Source organism: Leptonychotes weddellii, chromosome 6 (assembly GCF_054177405.1).
Source record: "Leptonychotes weddellii isolate Sample4059 chromosome 6, ASM5417740v2, whole genome shotgun sequence".
Taxonomy (NCBI): Eukaryota; Metazoa; Chordata; class Mammalia; order Carnivora; family Phocidae; genus Leptonychotes; species Leptonychotes weddellii.
Genome location: NC_138374.1, coordinates 102,618,537 through 102,627,282, shown reverse-complemented (window position 1 = coordinate 102,627,282; position 8,746 = coordinate 102,618,537). Strand labels below are relative to the sequence as shown.

The 8,746-nt window shown below is 37.3% G+C and overlaps 1 pseudogene; it reads right to left on the bottom strand.

Annotated features, from left to right (window-relative positions):
- Positions 1–7,442: 7,442 nt before the first annotated feature.
- Positions 7,443–8,046, bottom strand: LOC102729947 (chromobox protein homolog 3 pseudogene; annotated as a pseudogene).
- Between the last annotated feature and the right edge of the window lie 700 nt (positions 8,047–8,746).

Below are 8,746 nucleotides of genomic sequence, written 5' to 3'. Positions count from 1 at the left end.
ATAGTGATTTCTTTGTATCTTCCTCAATTTCTTTCATGAATATTCTATAGTTTTCTGAGTACAGATTCTTTGCCTCTTTGGTTAGACTTATTCAAGGTATCTTATGGTTTTGGGTGCAATTGTAAATGGGATCAACTCCTTAATTTCTCTTTCTTCTGTCTTGTGGTTGGTGTATAGAAGTGCAACTGATTTCTGTGCATTGATTTTATATCCTGCCACTTTACTGAATTCCTGTATGAGTTCTAGCAGTTTTGGGGTGGAGTCTTTTGGGTTGTCCACATGAAGTATCATATCATCTTCATAGAGTGAGAGTTTGACTTCTTCTTTGCCAAAAGCATGGAAGATATTAGAGAAACCTTTTCTGGAGAAATAAAAGAACTAAACTCTAACCAAGTTGAAATCAAAAAGGCTATTAATGAGGTGCAATCAAAAATGGAGGCTCTAGCTGCTAGGATAAATGAGGGAGAAGAGAGAATTAGTGATATAGAAGACCAAATGATGGAGAATAAAGAAGCTGAGAAAAAGAGAGATAAACAACTACTGGATCATGAAGGAAGAATTCGAGAGATAAATGATACCATAAGATGAACCAATATTAGAATAATTGGGATCCCAGAAGAAGAAGAAAGAGAGAGAGGGGCAGAAGGTATATTGGACCAAATTATAGCAGAGAACTTCCCTAATTTGGGGAAGGAAACAGGCATCAAAATCCAGGAGGCACAGAGAAACCCCTCAAAATCAATAAAAATAGGTCAACACACCGACATCTAATAGTAAAACTTATGAGTCTCAGAGACAAAGAGAAAATCCTGAATGCAGCTCGGGGCAAGAGGTCTGTAACCTACAATGGTAGAAATATTAGATTGGCAGCAAACCTATCCATAGAAACCTGGCAAGCCAGAAGGGACTGGCATGATATATTCAGAGCACTAAATGAGAAAAATATGCAGCCAAGAATATTATATCCAGCTAGGCTGTCATTGAAAATAGGAGAGATAAAAAGCTTCCAGGACAAACAAAAACTAAGAGTTTACGAACACCAAACCAGCCCTACTAGAAATATTGAAAGGGGTCCTCTAAGCAAAGAGAGAGCCTAAAAGTAACATAGACCAGAAAGGAACAGAGACAATATACAATAACAGTCACCTTACAAGCAATACAATGGCACTAAATTCATATCTTTCAATAATTATCCTGAAAGTAAATGGGCTAAATGTTCCCATCAAAAGACATAGGGTATCAGATCAGATTAAAAAATAAGACCCATCGATATGCTGTCTGCAAGAGACTCATTTTAGATCCAAAGACACCTCCAGATTTAAAGTGAGGGGTTGGAAAACCATTTACCACGCTAATGGACATCAAAAAAAAGCTGGGGTGGCAATCCTTACATCAGACAAATTAGAATTTAAACCAAAGACTGTAATAAGAGATGAGGAAGGACATTATATCCTACTTACACGGTCTATCCAACAACAAGATCTAACAATTTTAAATATCTATGCCCCTAACATAAGAGCAGCCAATTATATAAGCCAATTAATAACAAAATCAAAGAAACACATCCACAATAATACAATAGCACTAGGGGACTTTAACATCCCCCTCACTGAAATGGACAGATCATCTAAGCAAAAGATCAACAAGGAAATAAAGGCCTTAAATGACACACTGGACCAGATGGACTTCACAGATATATTCAGAACATTCCATCCCAAAGCAACAGAATACACATTCTTCTGTAGTGCACATAGAACATTCTCCAGGATAGATCACATCCTGGGTCACAAATCAGGTCTCAACTGGTACCAAAAGATTGGGATCATTCCCTGCATATTTTCAGACCACAATGCTTTGAAACTAGAACTCAATCACAAGAGGAAAGTTGGAAAGAACTCAAATACATAGAGGCAAAAAGCATCCTAAAAGAATGAATGGGTCAACCAGGAAATTAAAGAAGAATTAAAAAAATACATGGAAACCAATGAAAATGAAAACACAACTGTCCAAAATCTTTGGGATGTAGCAAAGGCAGTCCTAAGAGGAAAGTATATAGCAATACAAGCCTTCCTCAAGAAACAAGAACGGTCTCATATACACAACCTAACCCTACACCTAAAGAAGCTAGACAAAGAAGAACAAATAAAGCCTAAACCCAGCAGGAGAAGAGAAATAATAAAGATCAGAGCAGAACTCAATGAAATAGAAACCAAAAGAGCAGTAGAACAGATCAACAAAACTAGGAGCTGGTTCTTTGAAAGAATTAATAAGATTGATAAACCCCTGGCCAGACTTATCAAAAAGAAAAGAGAAAGGACCCAAATAAATAAAATCATGAATGAAAGTGGAGAGATCACAACCAACACCAAAGAAATACAAACAATTATAAGAACATATTATGAGCAACTCTATGCCAACAAATTAGATAACCTGGAAGAAATGGATGCATTCCTAGAGATGTATAAACCTCCAAAACTAAACCAGGAAGAAATAGAAAACCTGAACAGACTCATAACCAGTAAGGAAATTAAAGGAGTAATAAAAAATCTCCCAACAAAGAAGAGCCCAGGGCCAGATGGCTTCCCAGGGGAATTCTACCAAACTTTTAAGGAAGAATTAATACGTATTCTTCTGAAACTGTTCCAAAAAATAGAAATGGAAGGAGAACTTCCAAAGTCATTTTATGAGGCCACCATTCCCTTGATCCCAAAACCAAAGACCCCATCAAAAAGGAGAACTATAGACCAATATCCCTGACAGACATGGATGCAAAAATTCTCACCAAAATATTAACCAATAGGATCCAACAATATATTAAAAGGATTATTCACCACAACCAAGTGGGATTTATCCCTGGGCTGCAAGGTTGGTTCAAGATCTGCAAATCAATCAGTGTGATACAATACATTAATAAAAGAAAGAACAAGAACCATATGATCCTCTCAATAGATGCAGAAAAAGCATTTGACAAAGTATAGCATCCTTTCTTGATTAAAACTCTTCACAGTGTAGGGATAGAGGGTACCTACCTCAATAAATTCTAGTCCTATTTTCTCCTTTTAGCAGTTAGCTGCAGTTGGAGGTACGTGGTAGGTACTCACTACATGCTTTGTGGTGGATGCTCTCCATCAGTGAGGACAAACTGAGTGACTACCTCACTGATTGGTAACAGATTCTGATAGGGCTATGAGATGGATACTGAGGTGATATCTGGGCTCAGCTGGAAAAAGTGTGTTGATTGATGAGCGACATCTGGGTTTGAGTAGCAGAAGGCCACACATGCATGCTATTGGGACAATAATCATGTGTACAGTTTATGTTTTGCTTTTGAATTCCTTATCTGATTTTTAAAGCAGTCTTTCTACCTAGTGCTTTTTTTTTTTTTTAAGATTTTATTTATTTATTTGAGAGAGAGAGAATGAGAGACAGAGAGCATGAGAGGGAGGAGGGCCAGAGGGAGAAGCAGACTCCCCGCCAAGCAGGGAGCCTGATGTGGGACTCAATCCCGGGACTCCAGGATCATGACCTGAGCCGAAGGCAGTCGCTTAACCAACTGAGCCACCCAGGTGCCCCTCTACCTAGTGCTTTTTAAATTATGGCATAAGTTTATTCAACTCTAAGAAGCTTATCAGAGATCCATGATTGTTTAAAAACAATAATTTTGTAAGCTATGCATACTCTGTGCCTGTGTGTGTGCTATATAAATAAATTTTTTGAGGAAAGGTCCTTGGCTTTCTTGTCCACTGTTGCATCCCCAGTGCCTGCATATATTAGGTGCTCAACCAGTATTTGTTAAATGAAAGCATGAAAGTCTAAATGATTTCCAGGGTTTTTTTGAAACCATGGTTTCTTTATGTGTTGCTTTTCACTGATCAGAAGATGCAATCTATCTTTGTCTGGGGATTAGATGGGCTCTGAAACTATTAGAATCAAATGAGTTAAACAGGACATTTAATTTTAGTGAAATTTCCAGAGTTGTCTTATAGAGCCCTGTGATTACATGGATCAAAATTTTAAAACTAGTTCCTGACTCATTGATTAGATTAAGACACATGTAGTAGACTCATGTAGGGTAGTTCTAGCCTTGGAAGGAGCTTGATAGTTGATTCATTTGACATTCTCTTCATAAGTATGAGCCATTTGAGGATTGTAATACTGATCTTTATATCACTAACACCTACCATATGGCCTGGTACCTCTTGAGGGGGGAAATTCTTCAGTTCAGATTCATCTTGCTTCAAAAATGGAGGAAGAATGAGTAAATCAATTGGTCAGAGTTACATTTTATTACATGGTTGGGTTAAAGGACATTAAAACCCAGCACTGCACTCATAGCATCTTTATTCTCTATCTCTACATCTCTATACCTACACCTCTATCTACATCTATATCCATACCTGTTTCTCCATCTGCATCTACATCATCTGTATTTCTTTCCTGTCTCTTTCATAGGAAAGTCAAGGCCATAAGGTGAAAATTTTTCATTTTCTCCTCTCTTGTTCATTGTAATAGGTAGTTAAATGGATTCAAGTCCCCCCTTCTGACTTGACCATCTCTTTTTCTCTGAAGGCAACCAATACACACTGGACCCTAAATTGAGATTAGAAATAATGGTATTAGTGGAAAATAAAATATCCCAGTTGGATCTCCAGATTAGGCTTTTGACTAAAGAGTATTGATTATCAATAAATTGATGTTTTGACTTCTGTTCTGCTACTGTCCCTTGGGGATAGGGTTTTTGATCTAAAATCCTTTAAGGAGGAAAGACAAGTAGCAGGAAATTATTGGGGCACTCCAATATCATTGGTTTTGCTTCCTTTTGACAACAATAAAACTAAGTTCATAATCTATTATAGTTCACTTTATTTGCTATATAAATGTTTGTTGAATGAATCAATAGCTCATGTCCAGCTCACAACCTGATGCTTGTCTCCCTTCAAGGATGTATCTCCCAAGAGATTGGCCTTTGCTTGATTTGTAAAATACCAACTACCTTAATAAGACTGAAATTTTGAATTAGATAATAAGAGTTCTGTACTGTATTTATTTTAGGGAAAAAAATGATCATTGTAGAGACAGATGGTAGAGTTCTCATCTTTAAAAAAAAAAAACACAAATAGGAGCTTTTAGAAATGTGGTGTGAAAATCGCATGAGAATAAAAATTAAGGAACTAAAGTTGTGATCTAGGAGATAAATTTTGTGCATTTCAGATATTTTCAATTCTACGCAATGACAACTGAACTTATCAGTCATCTTCAGTAGCAAGTACATAAATTTTGTAAATGGACAATCAGATAATTTCTAAATTAGGAAAGAAGAAAAAAAAATCTAGCTGCTGAAATCACCCAGCACACATGGAGAAATGAAAGTAAACATGAGCAAATGAAGTGGGAGTCACTGGATTAAAGGTGTGCTTTATCACAGTCCATGAAGAAAAATGTGAATATAGAATGTCTAATACTATTGAAAATAGTACCTATTGATATTGCAGTAGGTATTTTATAAGGGAAATAAAGGACTAAAATAAAAATCAAGACCTATCCAGAGCAGGAATTTTCGAATTTTATTTTATCCCACAGTTCCACCTTTCTTCCTCCTAACCCCCACCCCCAGTTTGAATACTATAATTTGGAGATTCCTATAATTCTTATGACCCATTGAATAACTCTCCCCAAAATGTTTAGAGACCTCCATTCATTTGGAATGAAGATAGTGATGGTGTGATTTCTATAGCTGGAGAAACGGGAGAGAGGGAGGAAGTGAGAGGGACTTGGGGAGGAGCCAGGGAGAGGGTCCTGGAAGAGAGGTGCATCAAAAATGGATGAAGGCAAGAGACCATGAAAACAAACAGGTGCTTCTTTTCAGCTTCATTGTCCTGAACTTCCCTCAAAAGACTTTTCTTATAAGTAGGATGACTATATAATTTATTGTCAAAACAGAGACACTTTTCTGAGTGAGGTGGAGTGCTATTAATAATTATGTCTGGACAATGGTGTAAATACAACTTTCCTAGGCAAACAGGAATGAATGTCCACTCCACACCAGGTTCCCTGTGGTGGGAGCTTTACTTGCTGTGATTACTACCTTCCTCCTCTCTTGTAGATACTATTAGAGTTATTTTGTTGTTGTTTTTTGTTTGTTTGTTTTTGTGCTTTTTTAATATAAAACTATTTATTGACCACTGTTTACCAATATTTACAATAATGTAAACAATATACAGTTGGATAACATTCTGACTACAAAATTATTGTTTTTCCTGGTTTCTGCTGAACCAGTAACTCAAATACTGAGAAGACTGAGCCTACATGTCAGGAATGAGTTGGGGTAAAGAAAATACATGCAGGTTAAGAATTTGGTTAATAAAAGTCTGTCCACCCATTTATTCCAGCAGGTGCTAAATTGCCAACATTTCTAACCATCTGATTATGATTAGGTTTCCATGAACAAAGTTTTAGACATTCCATGAGTCATGACCTTTTAGTCAATACAGCACAGAGATTTCAACTTCTTGAAAAAAAATGGTTCACTAGAAGGAACCTTTAAGTGTCCATTTAACTAAGGTTTGCTTACCTAATTAAAACACACCAGGACTTGTCTAGTTTTGTCATTTGGGTAGGTAGGTTGTTGGTGGTGATAAAATTTTCCTTTCAGGGATCTTGCAAATGAACTTGCATTTATATGACTGTAGATATGGATATGGATTCTGATATGGCTGCTTTTAAATTGTCGAATTTAAAAATTTGAAAGGTTAAGGCTTCAGGAAAAACTTCAGTTTAACTTTAAGTGATTTATTTCTTTAGTTGCTGAAAATGATAGTATCCCGGAAACACAGGCTTATCCATGGTTATAAAATGCTGTTTTTGTTTTGGTGAGTGTTAAAAAAACAAAAACCATTTAGGTATGTATTTTAAGTATACACACAAAACCCCCCTAAATAAACAAAAAATCCAGAATGGTCCTTAGGCATATAGGAGTTAAACACAAATTCTGACTGAGTAACGACTATGAAGATTTCCCCCAACATATTAGAAAAGGTGTTCTCTAATGCAGAGGGATAATATACCATGGTCTCAGGTATTTTTTCTGATAAAGGAAGCAGCTACAGAAAGCTTTTATTTGTTCAAAGTAACCACTGTTATAGATGTAAAAAAATCCAGCAACTCCCCAATACTACTTCAAAACAAACATATCAAACTTGATTTTCATTAGAATGTTCTTTCTTTTTTTTTTTTTTTAAAGATTTTATCTATTTATTTGAGACAGAGAGAACGAGAGAGAGCACATGAGAGGGGGGAGGGTCAGAGGGAGAAGCAGGCTCCCCGCCAAGCAGGGAGCCCGATGCGGGACTCGATCCAGGGACTCCAGGACCATGACCTGAGCCGAAGGCAGTCACTTAACCAACTGAGCCACCCAGGCGCCCCTAGAATGTTATTTCTTCACACTAATAAATCAAAAAACAAAGGCCCAGTTTTATATATATTATATAAATATATATATATTGAGCTTCATCTTCTGGACAAGAATGCCAAGTTAGTCTCTCTTCATAAAAAGCAATTACAATCTGGGGACACTTCATATTTGCCTCTTTTGCCAGCACCAAGTCTGCCTCATCTGAATCTTTCCATTTCATGAGAAACATTAATTCTCCACTGTTGTCTGTGGCACCAATTATTCGTTCAGGATCAAGACCTCTGGCAAAGCCTCTTGGTTTATCAGCAGCATCTCTTTTCTTCTTTGATTTGCTATCATCAGATTCACTGTCAGATAAAGATAATCTTTTTGTACCATCTTTTTCTTTACCAGCTTTTTGAGAATTAAGAAATGCTTCCATTAACTCTGGACAATCTAAATTTTCTTCAGGTTCCCAAGTATTGTCAGCATCTGTAAATCCCTTCCACTTCAGGAAATACTCCACCTTCCCATTCACTACACGTCGGTCCAGTACTTTTCCACTACAAATTCTTCAAGCTCTGCCTCTTCTACTTTTTTACTCTTTCCATTTTGTTTCTTTCCCATTTTTTGCAATGTAGTTTTATTGGAGGCCTTTTTTTTTTTTTTTTTGCAGACTTGAAGAGCTATTATTCACTGCTTCTGAGCTGCTCCGGGTCCGGGTCTGCGGCGTCTCAAGCTCCAGCCACATCCGAGGAGGAGGGGGCTCGATACTATTAGAGTTTGATGAGTATGCTCAACCACGCAGGCTCCCAAAGGGTGGATACTCTGCTTTTGTTTCCTTTGTTTTCATAGCACACAGACTAATAGGAGTGGAATATGAGATGCTCCCTTTTCAGAGAAACCCCAACAATCTCCTTTTACTTTGGCTTCTTCTTGGGGTCTTAAGGAGTCTTTCAATGCTCTGTGGTAGTCCAGTTAAAGGCAAGACAGTCAAGGGAGTGGCTCTCCCACTCTTGGGCTGAGAGCTGTCTCTGCAAACTGTTCTCCTCCTGATGGTGTGTGTGTTCTGGACAGGATTTTTTTCACCAGAAGTCTGAGAGGCAGTTGTGAGCTTAAGGAAGGCAACAAGACAACAAAACAAAACGTTCTTTCTGCCATTGCTTTAGGTCCCTCTGCTCAGGTAAGCCTCAGCAAAAATAATTCACCAGATGGGTCTATCTGGTTTATTAGGATCCTGCACTGAGATTTGAGATCAAAGTTCCACAGCTGGTAATAAATTATTCCTTTACTCAGCTTGTATGCAAAATAGATAAATGATACATAGGGAGTGTTTTCACTTTAACTTCCTTTCAT